Here is a 16,965-nt window from a genome sequence, read left to right as displayed (position 1 = left end):
GTGTTTGCAAAACAGGATGAGATTTATTTATTTTCATTTTTGGTTCAAAATTTGCAAAAAATAAAAAATACTGGGTGGATAAAATCCAGTATTAATAATATTGATATTTCAAGTCCCATAAAGTTTAGCACATGAAAAAATATATTTAGGTTTAGTATATTTAAAGCTTGAACTAATGTAAGATATCTCTCCTAGTCATCAGAAGAGATTTTTTTTTAAAAAAAAGGAAAGGAAGGGGAAAAAAATGTTTAAAACTGCATTATTGAAGAAGTAGAAGAATTATAGTTAAAAAAAAAAATTTGTGTGAAAATCATGGTGTGAATTTGTGTTTACCTCCCTTTATTCTGCTACCTCTTCATAAAATCCAGTGCAACATACCCTTTTTTTAGTGATTTAGTAAACAGAGCTCAGCTGCCTGTACTTTAATTTCAGTATAAATCAAAATGTTGTTTAAATGGGCCTCTGGGATTTATTAGAACATTAATGGAAAAAAAACAGCATCAAGAAGAAGATGAAGGGCCGCAGCAGACAGGTTGGGGATGATGTTTTGGAGAAGTTTAAAGCAGGGTTAGGTTATAAAATGATAGACCAAGCTTTGGATATCTGATGCAGCACAAATGATGTTCAAACCATCGTCAGTGTCCAACCCCTGGATGGAAAAGGGAACAGTTACACGACAAGTTAAAAAAAAAAAAAAAAAAAAAAAAAAAAAAGGTTTATTTGTTCTTTTCTCCAAAAAGTCTCTAAAAGCAGCACAAAATGTGGCGGAGAAAGTTACTGTTTTGTTGTGCCAGATAACTTAACAAAACGTGTGTGTCCCCCCCCCCTGACATCTAGATGAAAACAAAGAAAAAGAACCCTGATATCATTAACCGGCCAAAAGGTTCACCACAAACCTTACAGGGCGAGTCCAACATACTTATCCAGCGTGTCCAACAGAATGGAACCAACGTGTGAAAACATACAGGGTACCCATAACCTGCCTTTTCCTCTAGCGCCCTCCACAAACCTTTTAATCAAAAGAAAATGCTCCAGAGCAGCAGCACAGGTGTGCCAAACATTCACCAGCAAGGAGGAGGAAAAACCAAAACTGCACATCCTGAACACATTAACCCCACAGTGAAAAACGGTGGTGGCACCATCATGCTGCGGGGACAGGGAAGCTGCTCAAGGTGGAAGACTCGGGTAAAGGTCCACTTTCCAGCCCTGAACGCACAGCAAGAGCTACGGATCAAGGAAGACTAGCGTACCCCAGTAGACTCGTCTAGTTCAGTATACTGAAGTATGTGGTTGTAATATGGGGAGTGGTTAGAGCAAGGGCGTTTGCGTCCTAGAGAGGTGGCAAGTTCCCTGGTTTGAATCCCACAGACTGCTCCTCTGGGTCCCTGAGCAAGGCCCTTAGTTCCAGAATGCTCCCTGAGCTCCACACACAGCAGCTCGTTGCTGCCTAAGGGATGGGCTAAATGCACATTTCATTTCATTGGAATGTATGTTGCATCGACAAATAAAGATAATTATAATATAACAAAAAGAGGAAAAAATGGAGTATAAATACCTTTGCATCTCAGTGGAGCTTTGTTATTTTGTAGATTTAAAAAAAAAAAACACAAACATGACAAAGTATAAAATTTAATAGCTTTTTTTGCACTTACCTTGGCTTTTATTTTGGTTCTTCTTTTAGTTAGGGCTACTTTCTGAATCATGTGCCGGGACTTTTTCACCGCCAGACTAAAAAAACGAATCGGTTTCGAGGGGTTGCGCAAGACCACAGAGTCAGATTTCAGTGTAATGTGCAACATGTGGTTTGACTTCTCTTGATTCGCACTGCTGCAGGATTCAGCTTTTTACCTTTGGAAAACATCCTGGCATGCTCTTGAATAATGTTAGGACTTTCTTACACAGAAAAGTTTTTTTTTTCCCTTGTTTTTTAATTTTATTTTATTTTGTTCAGCAAGAATAATTAAAACCAAGGGCTTAGGATTTATGATGGATTGATCAAGGTTTTCCCTGGCTGCCTTCGTGGGACTGCAGCATGGAACGAGCCACAAAAATAAACTCGTGTAGTTAGAACGAAATAAACACCGGACCCACAGGGGAGGTTTGTGGGAATATTGTTGGCGGCGGTACTGAAAACCACTGTCATCCCTCATTTAAAACAATATCGTTCGCTGACAGTCCATGAAAGCAGAATGTGTATGGGACTATTTATAACCGTGATGTCAAAACAGTCAATGGAAAATATTACGGTATTTTGCTTACATGCATGTTTCGCTATTTGCTGCTTGGTGATTTACGCTGCATTACTCTACAACTGTGCTATATACTTGTTCGAGATGTCTCACATTACTCTCTTTGTTACCCATAATGCCTACAGGAAACTGCGCCTCATTACTTCATGACATGCGTTGACTGCGACGGCTGAGATGTGTCTGAGCCTGGCTCCATCTGAAGTGAGTTATCTCCTATCAAATTAGCTCGAAGTCTTAATGAGGCGCGTGGTTTCCTTTGGCCGGGCTTTATTTTCGGATTTGTTTGTAAGTTAGGATGTCAGGAAGTGATAACTGCCAGAGAAGAAACCACAGCTTTCTAAAGCAGGCCCTTTTTTAACGGCTGATATCTAAATTCATATTTTTGAGTCATTTCTGAATCATTTGCCCGTGTCTGCAATTTTTCCATAATTTACTCGTTACCACGGCTTGTTTTATCGTATGATAGTTAAACCCCAGGCACCTACTGTATATTCCCTTCACATTTGCATTTTGATGGTGGATGATGATGATGATGCACAGCTTTAAATGAAAACGCTCCAACGTCTTTTCTATGCTTCTGACGCCGCAGCACACTCATGGGGGTCTTCAGTCAAACCAGACTGCCATGGCTTTTTTCAGATATGGAGCACATTCTGTGGTGTAAGGGATGCAAGTTACTGCACAAAGGTGCCACTGCCACTAAATTTGTGAGGATGATGGAGTTGAAACATCTTTTTAATATTTAAAAAAACATGTAGAAATTGTTTGGTCTATTTGTTAAAAGTAACAGTCTCACGTAAATCCATTTCCAAAAAGATTTTTTGTGTTTCATAAAATCATAGTACCAGAACTTGTTTGTATATCAGGGTGTATATCTTATAATGGCAGTATGTATGTGTTATTTATCAACTATTTAACCACAGTCATTTGTAGATACCAAATCCCAGTCGGAGTTTATGTTAAAGGCACAGTGTGTAGCTAATTTGGCTTTTTATTAGCAAAAATCAAGTATTGCTTTCATAAATACATATTCTGCCAAAGTCTAATAACAATCCCATCAAAAAATGAAAGCATTCTTATAGCTTAGAATGAGTTTGGTGCACCGAATAAAAGATGGCATGTTGTGTTGCCATTTTTCACTACATTAGCCGAAAAGGTACAAACTTCTTAGCCATACGTGTTTTATCTCTATATAAAGATGTGTTGTCAGTGGAGGAGTAGAAAACATGTCTATGGTTGAAAACAAAAACTCCACAGTTAAGTTCTGGACACTACAATGTTGTTGTTGTTTTTTTTACAGTAACCAAAAGCTTGTCCCAATCCTTCTTCTTTTGGTAAGCTCCAGAGCAGGGGTCACCAACATGGTGATACTACTGCGTGTGGTTGACCAACACAAAATAGCACATGATTGTGAAGCTGTAGGCAAAAATGATACCTGGTTTTCAGAATTTTTTTACTGATAAAAATCTAAAAAAAGATGTCTCCATCTGGATCAAAGAATATTCTTGTGTTAGCAAACGAGTGAAAGTCCAGACAAAACTCCTGATGAGAATCTCTGTCAACACAAATGATCAGGATTTATTAGAATGTCATTTGTCAAAAACATATGAAAACAATGTTTTTGTTTGTTTGCGTCGTTTTTTTTCTTTCATATCACAACTGTACTGCCTTATGCTGGCCTTTCACATAATATCCCAATGAAATGCATTGAGGTTTTCGGCTGTCACATGGGAAAACGTGTGAATACTTTTGCAAGCCATTCTAAAAACAGTTTTAAGCATTACAATAATTGAAATTAGAGAAACTTTTACATATTTTTTTTAAAATAAGTCTGTGTTTTCTTTGTTCGTGAACCAAATCGTATTGTTTCCACTTTTGTAACACGAAAACAAATTAGCCCATAACATTGTTCATATGCGCGAATGAAAAGCTGCGTAGTGGTGTAGTCGGGGTTCAAGGCTTAAGATCTCAGGAGAAAAACAATTCCTGTTTTGCTTTAAAAGCTGGGCCCAACCTCAAATCTACAGACAATGTTAAGAATAAAAATAGCAAAAGTATCATTCCTTCGAAACCATCATAAAAGTCATGAATGGTTTGTTTCCACCAGGATGTATTTCTGTGAATGGCTGCGAGGCCTGTGTGAGAAGTGGTTCTTAAAATGAGTGGTTTGGGGCAAACCTCAGCCCTCGAAGCAGTAAAGCATCACAGAAAAGACATGCTTGGCAGCAGCTTGATGCTGCGGTCGACATCATGTGGCCTGCCCACTTCAGCCATTTTCCTTAGATTCAGTGGACCCACGGTTTTAGACATGTTTTGTTTTTCCTTGTCATTTATCTTTGTCACTATGATAGTGTATGCACACAGACAAAAAATGTCTTCACATTTAATAAAACAAAGGTAAAATGTGTGTTGTGTGGATTGTACAGAGTTAGCGGGACGAGTCCAAACTTAAATTCAGAAGGTTTGTACTTGGATATAGTTTCAGAAATCCTACTGGGTGTGGAGATAAAAGCAGGATGAAGCTGAGACAGAAATCGGGGGGGGGGGGGGGGGGGGTTGTGAACAGAAGTGGTGCACATGATTCAAAGTCGATCAATGGGAGACTTTTCTTCTCTCACATGTGTTAAATTAAACTAGTTTCTGGTTTCCCAATGAGCTGGAACTGTTTACGCCAAATTTTCTGCACATGGCAGGAGAAAGAAAGTGTGGACTCATCTGGACCCACGCTGATGCAGGAGGTCCCTTCTGCACCTTAGAGAGCAACCACTGCCCCCTACTCAGCAGTTCTGAGTCTTCTCATCTGATCAGAATTGACAAACTCCAATTTGTAGAGCAGTGTCGGTCATGCATGCCGAAGTATTTGGACAATTACTGTTGTCATTTTTTCTCCATCTTTGAATCCCTAAGAAGACAAAGAAACGCTCTGGGTTTGTTTCTCATGCTGGAAGCCATCAGAGTCATTTTTAGCTTGGCTCTGCATTGTAGCAATTAAAATGTCTCCAGAAATGAGCAAGCATAGTCTTTGTTGTTTTCCCCTCTTTCCCTTTAGCGAGTCATCCTCCATCAAAGCCAAAAGTCTTGCTGTTTGGTAGAGACCCATTAATTAACCCCTTTCTCTTCTACATGCACATAATATTAATGCGGGGGTTCATCGGCTGTGTCCACAAGCCTTCTACAATTGAAAGAAAACAATATGAATGCTGCTTCATAATTAATCCCACAAGGTTTACTGCAATCTGAGTCAGGTCTGAACCCTCGCCGTTGCAGGCGTTATTTAATGATTTTCAACTTTGTGCGGATAAACCCTGTGAGACGCATTTTGTTACAGACTGCCTTTGGATAAGACAGCTATTATTATTGATTTGAACCCAAAACACCTGCTTTCCTCATACATTTCCCTCCTAATACGTATGAGCTGGAAACTTCCAAAAGAGTCATTCATTATTGAAAGTAGATCCATGTGAAAGGTGAGGATGCTTGCTCAAAAACGTCCATCATCAGTTTTTCCACCTAACCGTTTTAAATATTCCCTTAACCCCCGAAGGGGACAGATCTTTAACAGGTCGACCATCCATCCGAGGACAACTTGGAGACACACAACCATGCACGAGCACGGTCGTGCCCAAAGGGACTTTAGAGGGGCCGTTTACGATATCATTCATGTGTCAGGTTTGTTGTGGTTGTAGCAGGACCGAAATGCAGGCAAGAGCAATGGAGCCGCATGGATGAGCGAATGAGAATTTATTGAATCCAAAATGGCTGAACGTACAGGCAGGGTTGGTGAAGACAAGGACCAAGAACTAAACAAGGAGCTGACAAGACGCAGGGGTAGCATAACAGAGGATCCTCCAAGGAGGGAGAGGAAACCAGCAGTATAAATAGGGAAGCAAACAAAAGGGAAGCCAGGTGACAGGAATTAGCAACAGGTGACAGACATGATGGTGATTCAGCTGAAGGAGACAGGGAGCAATGACATGACAGGGAGAGGATGAAAACAGAACCTGAACAAAAAATACAAAACCCACAAAGAATAAGGAGACTCCATAACTAAATAAACCACTAATGACTGAATTGAAGACAGAAGACAGCCAGATTGGTAAACAAAGATCTACGGCAGCAAGAATAAACAAATTTCTAAATGAACGGAATACTAAATAATGACACGAAACAAGAAGGAAGGAACAGAATCTCCAGACTAATAAATACTAAAAGATGAAAAAACTGACAGAATGAACAATCCCCAAGAACCTAAAGCTACAATAATCAAACACCTGGGGATCATGACATCGGCCTTTTGTAACATCATGAGGAAGTCAGAGTTTCTCCGTGCATGCACTGGTAGAACATGCAAACGTCATACAAAAAGCTCCCAGGCGGGATTTGAACCCAAGACCAACATTTCTTTTCTTGAAAAAGCTTTTTTGACAGTTTGCAGCTGAATAAAATTTATTAAACAGCTGTTACCAGCATTTAAGAAAGCCAGCTCAAAGATACTGCCTAATGCTTTGAATTTGGTGAAGAAACATTTTTTTAATTTTTTTGAGCCATATCTTTAGAATAAGCCTGAAAAATGTCAACAATTTTTCAGACATTTTGCTTACTTCACATTTTCAATTTTCTTCTAAACATTGCTTGGAAGCTAATCTGTAAGGGTTTTGTTGTTTTCTTAGTTGATATTTTCTGGCAACGCTTTCATTTGAGACTATGTTAAGGTTTCTGCCGCCATCTTGAAGAAGACGCAAAGAGAAATGAGATACCATATCTCAAACAGATGTACCATTGTAATTACAAGTTTTATTATTCTACCAATTCCTATTTAAGTGGAGATTTAGGTTTTGTCCTTATGACAGTAAGCTAAATTAGTTTGTAACCTAAATGTTTATAGTTTTGATTACTATTCTATTGGGGGACCTCACTGTTCGTTTTGAAGCAGTACTATTTTGTTCTGAGTTTTCATTTATGAGATTTATTTTAACTGAAAACAAAAAAGCCAGTTTATGCAGCAGCAATATGTTTCCTTGTCATTTTGGGATGAATTCACCAAGGTCAAAGATTTTATTCTTACTTTTGTTTCCATTCCTAGTTGTTGCTGTTTTCCTTTTGAATTAAATTGAGATCAATTAATTCCTGTTAGGGTTGCAATCTGCAATCAAATCCTCCAATAACTTTGATTAGACAAAGATAACCTGAGGTATTACAAAAAAAAAAAAGATTTTAAATGACGACTGTATTCATTTAGGGAGAATAGCTGAAACATCTTGTCCTTTACATGAAAAATTATTTCACCTCAAAACTAATGCTAATGCTTTGCCCCCCTGGTCAGTTTCAGCTACCAAAAAATGTTCATGATAACTGGGTCTGTGGAGAGATTTTGGCCCACTCTTCCTCTCTTTGCAGAATTGCTTTAATTCAGCAACATTGGAAGGTTTTTTGAGCAGAAAATGCAGCAGCATCCCAATCAGCATCTCAAGCAGATTTAACACCAAACCAAAACCTTCATGAATAACTTTTTTTGTTTGGTTGTTTATTTTGTTCTAGGCACTCAGGCATGGATTTGCTCGGGTGCTTTGGATCATTGTCCTGCTGGCTTACTAGCAGGAAAGCACAAAAGGACCATCATACACAGGTTACTATAGGTATGATGTTTTTTCTAAATTTGCTGTGTTTGTTTCTCAACAGACTTGACAGGAAGCTCATTTCCCAAGATTATTGGGAAAATCCCAGATGTTTTTTCGTTTTTTTTTTTTTTGTTTTTTTTTTTTGCTTAGTTTATCTTGGTGCACGATGGTTTTGACCACTAATGCCATTTTTTTCAGAGTCTCTTTCTTAGGGGTGAATCATGAACACTGACCTAAACCGAGGCGAGTGACGTCTGCACTGCTCAAGATGTTAATCTGGGTTATTTTGTGACCTCCTGCATGAGTTGTCAGTAAGCTCTTTAAGTGATCTTGGTAGGTCAGCTACCCCTGGGAAGGTTCACCAGAGTTTTCATTATTTGTGGATAATGAGTCACGCTGTGGCTCACTGGCGTCTTTAAGACTCAGAAAATTGCTTTGCAACTCTTTTTCAGAGTGCCGGTAATCATCTGACTAATAGAACTGAATCATTTGCAGACTGCTTTTTGTATTTACTCGTCTCTGTCTGACGCTAACATGTGTTTGATGACCTTTAACATGTTTGTCTGAGAAAAGCAAAAACGGCAGGAATCTGGTATAGACATTTTCACATCATCCAAAATCTCTCACTCACCACTGCACTCTTTGTGAGATGGTTGGCTGGACATCTTTGAGTGTTCTTGGCAACATCATTGGTTTTCTGGGTAAACTCCCACGGTGTCTCAGCCCCCCCATCTATCAGCTGGAAAAACTACCATTCACATTCTTCTCAGAAAAGTTCCCCAGATTTCAACAGACTTTGGTAAAACTGCTTTATACTATTATGATCTTTAGAGGTCTGTAAAACTAAAAACATGCATATCCATGAGAGGTTTTAAGAGTGGTTTAAAGGATGAAGCAAAGGGTAGATTGTCACAGTTTTTGTAAAGAGCTCACTCAATTTTAGTTTGAATTCTAATGTTTTACTCTACATTTGTTGTGTTAGTATCGTCTATGCTTATATGTCTATTTTACATTGTTATTTCTATAGCTGCTATCTTGGCCAAGTCTCCTTTGTAAAAGAGACCATAATCTCAATGGGACTCCCTGGTTTGTACATTAGGCCCCCGGTAACAAATCTTGGCTTTAAGACAGACAGTGGTTTTAAACTTGACAGTCAAACAAAGGCAACATTGAAGTCTAGTTTTTATCATTTGAGAAAAATAGCTAAAATAAAAGCTATTCTTTCAAGGAAACAGTTGAAAACAGTATGTACTCCACACTTTTAATTCATCACGGTTGAATCACTGTAACTCTCTGTATCTTGGAATCAGCCAGTCCTCACTTGCTCGTCTTTTAACAGAAACGCGTCAAAGGGAGCATATTACTCCGGTCCTGGCTTCTCTTCATTGGCTCCAAGTTTATTTTAGAGTTAATTTTAAAATCCTTTTGTTCATTTTTAAAGTCTCGGCCCCCGCCCTACTTGGTAGAGCTTCTCACCCCCAACACCCCCAATGGGTCTCTAAGGTCTGCTGTTCCCAGTTCATAGCGGAAGCTTAGCGAAGACAGGGCCTTCTTCATTGGGGCCCCAAAGCTATGGAACGCTCTTCCCTTGCAGAGGCTTCCTCATTGTCCATTTTTTAAAACTCATGTCAAAATGCTCTTTTACTGACTGGCCTTCAACCCAACTGAAATTTTATTTTATTTCATTTCTAGTGGTACGGTTTGTATCTGTGTTTGCATTGTTGTATTGTGTTTTGTAGCAAGTTTATTAATTTGTTATTGTGTGCTTAGTTTTTCCATTTTATCTCTTAGTGTCATTGTATTATTTTTTTGTTTTTTTTCCCCAGTGTCCTGTCTAGCAATGTGGCAATAGGAATTGATGTCTCAATGCCAGATAGAGCTCGACAGATTTTGCTTTCACAAGTGGAGCGAACAGGTTTCGCCATAGTGCTCCGCTTGATTTATGCATGTTAATAGCTTTATTGTGATTCCTGCAGGGAGAATTTCAAATTATATGGACACTATAATTTGAAATTATAGTGTAAAGGAAGAACAAGAAGAGAAAAAAAAGAAAGAGAAGAGGTGAAAGAAAGAAGAGATAAAAGGGAGAGAATGATAAAACGTTCTCCGTCTGCTCCATCACCTGGAAAGTTTTTAATCTTCATCACTTTGTGTCAGCTGTGGCCGGAGGTAAAGCGCTTTATAAATAAAGTTGATGATGGTTAAATAAAGGCGAATAAATAAAACCAAATGAATAATCATCGTAATTTATAAAGCACCAATTCATCACGCAGGTCATTCCAAGGCACTTTACAGGAAAAACATATAGTTGTGTGCAATCCATTTGGGTCCAAATTTAATTTGAACCAATCCTATTTAGTCTGATAATCTAGTCTGACACAGAAGCACTGAACCAGGTATACCTTTTGTTGTGGAAAAATAACAGGAAAATGGCACAAAGTTAATTGAAAAGAACTAAAAGCACATAGCAGTGAAGAATATGGTCAGAAAGTCCTGTGGCAGTTTAAAATGACTGTTACCTATATACGATGACGTGCATTTTTATTAACGTGTCATCAGTGTTCATCCCACGCTCTTGTTTTCATTAAGCACCAGGGGATTTTTTTTCTCATTCATAATCAAGAATGCAACACCAGAGTTACTCTGCATCTGTCGCTAATTAGCAGTGATGGGTTGATGGCAACTATAATTATATTATCTTAAATTAGAGAAACACAATGCAAGACATACAATGAAGGTGATGGTGATTACAGCTACATCGTTGATAATGAGGACTCAACTTCTGTCTTTGATGTGCTTGACAGAGTTTTATTGTCCAAACATCAGTCATTATTTAGAAGTAAAAGCTCAGGGTCAGTACATTGCAGATGGTTTGCTTTCACCTCGTAGGGAAATACCAAGCGTGAGAAGGAGAGACTGAAGCGGGGATGATTTGGGGTTCTCCTAGTATTCCCAGCTCGTCTCTGGGTAGCTAGGAGCTCTGCTACAGGGGCGTCAGTGGATAATGGTCGCATTTATTTTAGGTTGAGCATGGCAGGAGCAGAAACCGCTTATATGGCCACTAGACGTCCCAACTATTGGCAACAGTAATCCTTACCTGGGATTTATATGTTAATTTGCACACACACTCTCTAACACACACTGATTCATTTTGCCAGAGAGTTGTGTGACTTTTCTTTCAACCGTGCAAGTCAAGCAAGACGTTAAAGATTTATGGGCTGGGGGTCAAACGTTCCCTCTCCCGTGGAATAGTCGTGACATGGAGAAGTAAACAAACATCCATGTGACAGAGGCTTTTTTGGAAGGGGGGGGGGGGACTGTCTAAAGTCCTGTTATGGGCTAGAATGATCTCAGTGTAACAGGAAATTCAGATGAATTCAGTTTCTAGCTATTAATCCCCATTAAAAATAATCAGGAAAGGCGCGGCTATGTTTCTGTGTAATAACTTTGGAAATATGGCATACAGTGGAGTACTGTAAACGTTGTGTGCAAAGACCACCCATCTGACCTGCTAAGGATGGCATGTGTTCTGTTTCTGCACTCAGATTTAGATTGTATGGAGTTATGCTGCTAATTTATAGGGAATAGAAACATATAAGCCAAGCTCAACATTTGTTGTTAATGTATTTAATGTTGCAGTGATTCAGCTTAAAGTCTTTAACGACCTGTTGTTGTCCTTGGACATAGTTGAAATGAGTTTATTTGATTATTAAGACATGTGTGCACCTCTTGTTGTGGTTAAACCCAACATCCATAGAAGATGAGCAGATATTTCTCAGATAAACTGTAAAATATTTGCTTATCTGTAGCCTTCATGCCATTTGGAGTTCCCCAAGGATCCATCTTGAGGCCAGTTTTATTCACGTTGTTTATGCTTCCCGAAGGATGCATTTGTTGCAACTAGAACATTTATTTTCACTCTCAGACAGACCTCTCTCTGATTTATATTCCCATGAATCCTGAGCTCCCCACATTGATCCTGAAGTATATTATCAGGGAGAAATACCAGATGGGATGCAACTATTAAATGACAGTAAGTCTGAAGCACTGCAACTATGTCTTCCAAATACCTCTGTAAACCTGGCTAGCCACTAATATCTGTCCTTCAGACACATAACTGGAGACATTAATAAAAAGATCCACTCTATGAAAGAGAGATATTTTAGAAAGTTCTTCTCCATCATTACCAAGAACCTTCAAACATCCTCAAGGTTGGATTATTGCAATTTGCTTAATTTTTGGCATTAGCCAAAACTTGCTACCTTGTGTGCGATGTGACCTTTAACTGGAGCCAGAGAAAAAAGACAGCATCACTCCACTGGACTTTTGTATGTTATGGGAGAACACATTTTTCAATGTTTGTAATACTTTGTCATGTTTGACACCTTAATATATGCCTAAACTCCTTAGGATACATGTGATGTCCAAATTTCTACTGCCTAAGGAAATACTTAGGATTCCCCCCATTTTTCACCCATTCTTGATTAGATATTATTATTAATTAATATTATAAATTTTGAAGCACCTGTCCATTATGTATGTCCTCACCATTGAGACAAAGATACATTTATCATTACACTATATCTGGATGTACTGTATACACCTCATACACCTTTTCCTCTTTTGTGCACTTTCTGTTGCTTATAAGAGCCGATGTCACAAGTAAATCTCTCCATTGTGAGATCAATAAAGTTCTATCTTATCGTATCTTATCTTTTCTTATATGTTTTCCTTAGTTCTTAATTTATTTAACTTTCTGTTGCCTTGTTTTATATTTAATTTGGGCCTTTTCGTGCTTGTTCTTGATTTGATTATATGTAAGCTTTTGTTGGGGGGCTTTATTGATCCAAGTACATTTTTAAGGTTCTACATTCCTATCACACTGTTTTCAACATCTCAACATCTGATAAATTTACCAAAGCATCTACCAAGGCATCCAGCAAGAATCCCGTCCTTCAAACAAATTAATACAAATTAATATTTGGTCTCCAATACTTTGAATTTCCATCATTCTTTTTCTGCTATTCGTTTTGCGGTCACCCAAGGAACTGCAACAGCTACAGACAAGGATCACAGGGGGAAGTGGGAGACCTGGATCTGTTAGACAGCCTGTTTGGAAATACTAATTCCCTTCCTTTGCCTGAAATTTGCAGAGTGAGAAAGAACGTTGACTAAAAGGGGGAAAATGACGATGTAGGAATTTACGGCCGAGGAGAAGGAAAGGGTTGGTTCACATATATCAAAAGGTGGAAACTTCTGCAGAGAGGAAAATTCTGAAAGCAGTCAAGTTGGAAGATTAAAAGCTCCCATTTTTAAAACACTGAAATCGTATGGGTGATAAATTTAAAATATCTACAAGAATGACTGAAAACTGTATGAATAATGTTCTGTTTCTATGCTGTTGTGGACAGTAATGGACACCAGTTGCACACAATCTACCAAAAGGGAAGCAGGAAACACCAGAACGATAATTCAGTGTTTGAATTATTTCCATGGCAGGAAAACAACGAATACATAGCGTTTATGTATGAAGCATTTGCTCCTTTGACAGTGAAGGCACTCCTGCCATAATTCCATTTTGAAGTTTTCATGATGTTAAAGAGAGTTGGTCATCAAATATAGTTATTTTCTATTACTTCAAGCATTACTCCAGTCTTCCCCTCCCCAGGTCTTTGAGCCTCTCTGTGCTCCTTAGGAATCCATGAAGTTGTGCCAGAAACTTTTGGATCTCTGATGTAAAAACATTTCTAACCAAATATTCTGATGCATGCCATGTAACAATCTGTTAGAGTAAAAAAAAAAAAAAAACAAGAACAAGAATCTGTTTTTAAATTACAATGAAATGAAAGTGATTAAAAAGTAAGAATTAAAATAAAACTGGTGGGAGAAGCACAATCTTATGGAAGCCCATTTCCACCACTCTGTTAAAAAAATAAATAAAAATTATCTCATTATAATGAGATAGTATCTCAAAATAATGAGATACTATCTCATTATAATGAGATGCTATCTCAAAATAATGAGATAGTATCTCAAAATAATGAGATACTATCTCATTATAATGAGATAGTATCTCAAAATAATGAGATACTATCTCATTGTAATGAGATAATTTTAATTTATTTTTTAACAGAGTGGCGGAAATGGGCTTCCATACAATCTTCAATAAACTAATACAATGTTTAAAAAAAAAATTCATGAATTAGTGAGCTTGTGTTTTTAAAAAAATCAGACTATAAGCTGAAACAAATCCCAGCTGTCCTGGAAGCATTTTGCTGACATTTGCTTATCTCAGCCATGGTGGTGAAGTTGCAAAGAGCGCAGGATCATAGTCCAAAGGTATCAATCAGGAGAAGCTAATTCTACAGCAATATGCAGATATCACGGCCCAGTGAAGACAGGCATCAATAATTAGATAATAAGGCTACAGGAAAACAGAGCTGTACGTTATTCTAAAACGGAATAAATACTAAACCGTAACCAGACAGGGATGCTACCCAGAGGCCAACAGCATCACTGAAGAAGCTTCTGGTTAGTACTGGTCGTGTTCTGAATATGACAACAATGTTCTCAACCTGCTGTAATTGTGACAGATTTTGTATTATTAGTACATTTATGTAGATTATTATAAAGGGTAAAAGTGTGAAAGATCTCCGAAGTATTCAAGATAATTTTTGGAGTTTTACTGTTCATGGCACAGCTAACTCAACATCAGACATATTCTAGATCTGGTTGTTTCCCGGTTATTTACTGATGTGGTTGTGATTATGTTTGCTTTTGTGCTTTTTGTCTCTCTTGTTGTGTCTCTGCTCTGTCTTCTCTAACCCCCAGTCGGTCGAGGCAGATGACTGTTCACACTGAGCCTGGTTCTGCTGGAGGTTTTCCTTCCCACAAAAGGAAGTTTTTCTCTCCACTGTCGCTTCATGCTTGCTCAATATGAGGGATTGCTGCAAAGCCATAGACAATGCAGACGACTCTCCCTGTAGCTCTACGCTTCTTTAGGAGGACTGAATGCTGCTTGTCAAGACTTGAGGCAATCTACTGGTTTTCCTTAGATAGGAAAAATGTTTTGACCAATCTGTATAATCTGACTGAATTTGATTTTGGAAAGTGCCTTGAGATGACATGTTTCATGAATTGACGCTATATAAATAAATTGAATTGATTAATAATGTTCTATCAGATCATTACTGTGTTCAAAGTAAAATATTGCTAAATTACTAAATTCAGCCACTGCAGCCTTATAAACACTGCAAGAATGAAGGGTTTCCTATCGAAACTCTACACAGAGAAAAACCGGGGCATGCTTTTTGGCTTTTAGTAAGTTAGAACATTGATATGGTGTCTATACAAATATCTGTAAATCTATCTGTCAGGCAGTCAAACTATGTAAATCTTTGTAAATCTATCAGATCATATAGAATGCAGACCAAAACAAGAAAAATGCATCATAAAAAAACTCTACTAGACTGACTCCCTGTTACATAGATTTTAAAATCTTGTTGATGGACTATAAAGCACGATAATGGGCCGACATTTTTTGTTAATCCATTCAGTTACAATTTTCAGTCACAATGTAGACGCTCCAGGTCATCGGATAACTGTTTAAGTGCTTTTCCAGGACCTGAACCAAACAAAGGGAGGTGGTATTTAGTTTCTATTCCTTTTACCTCTGGAAATCCCCAAAAACCTGAGATGTGCAGAAACTACAGACCCCCTTAGACCAGGACAGAAAACCTTGTGTATTGCAGCGTTCCAACAGATATCACATCCATCCATTTATATTATGTCTTTGCTTCTTTTTTGTTTTAAATACTGTTCATTTATTTTTATATGATGCATGATTTTTTGCAATCGTTCTTTTGATGCATTTGTTTTTGTTTCCATGCAAAACACTTTGAGTTACCCTGTTTATGAATGGTGTTGTGGTTAACTTACGATCTAATTGCTGATTGTCCATACTGCTCGGTCACAATAAAAAAATTATAAACAGTAAAATCTTTGCATTTTTAATTTGTAACCTTTAGTACTGCAGAAATTAGAGATACTGTGTCAAATCAATTGTTAATTAGAGACATAGTTACGGTGGCCGGGAAGTGCAGATCAACGATACCAAATCTGAAACAAATTTACGTTTCAGAAAACAAGTTTACATTTGAGAAAACTAATTAACAACTCATGAAAACACGCGAATATTAAACACTACAATGAAGCTGCCACGGGGAGTTTGGTGATTACGGTGTAACAGGGACACCTTGTGGTAAAAGAAACATCCAACATGATAAACTTGCAAGAGCATTTCCTGCATCCTCCTCCCCCATTTTAAACTGGAGGAGTTAGTTGTAGGAAAGGGTGTTTTTATCTTTTCAGGTGCACACTAAGTAAAGTGGAAGCTACAGCAGTAGAAAATCCGTGTCATTTAATAAAGAATCCTTCCTAATTAATTCGATTATATATTCATCTTCACGCTTATTGAAAGTTTAAATAGCTTAAACAACAAACAGTGTCTCGCATGAGACCAAATTTATGTGGAGAACGTCAACTTATTTTGCATCACTGCACTGGAATGGTCAACTATTGCATGCGCTGTGTACCACGTTGCGTGTTGCAATACCCCTACCGGGCAGCAGGTGGTAGCACGAGGCAGTGTTCCACATTGCTGCCGGCATGTTCTCAGATTAAAAAAAAAAAAAAAAAAAAAAAAAACAGAAACAAATCAAATCCTTGGCACTAATCTGAGGTTCGTATTTAGGGTTTATCCACAAAGCAAAGCTCTATAATAATATATGTAATATTTAATGAAGTTATGTTTCCTATGAATGTTATAATTAGTGTTATTACAGTTTTTTTTTTCATAAAAAGGCATATATATTTTTAAATTAAATGTTAGCTTTTTTTTCTTTCTTTTTTCTTTTCTTTGTGTTTGAAAAAACATTAAATAGTCCGTTCCAGTAATAGGTCCATAAACATTTAGACTACCACCTGAACTGCTCTCTTCTGTCTGCCAGCACTCAGGCAAAGTGGAGACCTGCAGCACACTTCTAGCAGAAGAGCATCACTCTGCTGTGTGATGAGTGACAGGGCACACAGAGTGCTGT

The sequence above is a fragment of the Fundulus heteroclitus genome, chromosome 9 (assembly GCF_011125445.2).
Source record: "Fundulus heteroclitus isolate FHET01 chromosome 9, MU-UCD_Fhet_4.1, whole genome shotgun sequence".
NCBI lineage: Eukaryota > Metazoa > Chordata > Actinopteri > Cyprinodontiformes > Fundulidae > Fundulus > Fundulus heteroclitus.
This window is presented reverse-complemented; position numbering follows the sequence as displayed.